We start from the raw sequence: 1,630 nt of genomic DNA on the forward strand, positions 1-1,630 counted from the left end.
GGAAAATCACTAAAATGTGCGTCTCCTCATTAAAAAAAAAAAAGTTCATGCCAAAGCTGCTGGGACAGAGGACTCATGATAGTGGGTTATTCCACACTGTTGACACACCAAATGTATGCTGGCAGAAGGGCCTCAGGTGGAATGCTGGGCATGGGTTTGCCCCACAGCAGTCTGATTCAAAAGCACCTGAAAGATGGGAGGACTACCAGGGTTACTAAACACAAGAAGGTGTTTCAGGAGAAACACGTCAAGCCATTTGTTTTTGACCTTAATACTTAACATGAATGGTGAGTTGCGGAACAGTCAGTCTTTCCAAGATGTATTGTTCTGTCCTCAATAGCTGCAGCCTCTCCAAGTCAGTGGGCTGGTGACATCCAGGATGATCCTATTCCTTGCCTGGAGGTGGGATCTACTGCCACAGCTTGTTCAGGGAAGCTGGCATAGAAAATGATTTGCTCAACAAAGTCACCGCTAAACTATCGCTTAGGTCTAGTCCCCGGCCTATGGCACCAAGTACTCCTGGTAGTACTTGTCCGCAAAATTTCTCTATAATAACCAGAACATGTCATCCATGGTAATGTCTACTAAATATCCAACCACAGCATCAAATTCTGTCTGATGAAGGGCACCAGCCCCTTCATCTTTATCATGCCTAATATTGTGAAGGCCACGTGCTAAATCCAGCAATCTGCTCCAGTAGCTGTCCTTCAGGATACTTTTCTGTCAAAAAGTATTTTATTAAAAATAGGCATGTAGCCGGGCACAGTGGCTCACACCTGTAATCGCAGTACTTTAGGAGGATGAGGCGGGCGAATCACGAGGTCAGGAGTTCAAGACCAGCCTGGCCAGCATGGTGAAACCCCATCTCTACTAAAAATACAAAAAATTAGCTGGGCTTGGTAGCGTGTGCCTGTAATCCCAGCTACTCAGGAGGCTGAGGCAGGAGAATTGCTTGAACCCAGGAGGCAGATGTGGCAGTGAGCCGAGATCGTGCAATCGTGCCACTGCACTCCAGCCTGGGCAACAGCGTGAGACTGCATCTCAAAAAAAAAAAAAAAAAAAAAAAAAAAAAAGGCATGTAAAAGTTGATCTCATGGAGGTAGAGAGTAGAATGACAATTACTAGAGGCTGGGCAGGGTGTGTATGTGGGATGAAGAGGTGGCTTGATGGACACAAACATAGAAGGAGTGAGTTCTAATGCTTGACAGCAGAATAGGGTGACCATTGTTAACACTGTATTGTATGTTTCAAAATAGACAGAAGAAAGGATTTGAAATGTTCTCAACACATAGAAATGAGAAATACTCAAGGTCATGGATATCCTGGATACCCTGAGTTGATCACTACACATTCTATGCATGTAACGAAATGTCACATCTACTTCAATAATAGGTACAAATATTATTTATCAAAAAGCAGGCATGTAGGTGAGTTGATTTTCTTCCATGTCTTCAAACTCCTGGTAATACTTGTCCACAAAATTTCTCTATGATAACCAGAACATGTCATCCATGATAATGTGTACTAAATATCCAATCACAACATCAAATTCTGTATCAGAGGCAGAAGAGAAGGACAGCATGAAGCTGGATTCCTCCAAGTGTCCTTTGGCTGGTGGCCCTCCACCCCG

Source organism: Pongo pygmaeus, chromosome 23 (genome assembly GCF_028885625.2).
Source record: "Pongo pygmaeus isolate AG05252 chromosome 23, NHGRI_mPonPyg2-v2.0_pri, whole genome shotgun sequence".
NCBI classification, from domain to species: Eukaryota; Metazoa; Chordata; class Mammalia; order Primates; family Hominidae; genus Pongo; species Pongo pygmaeus.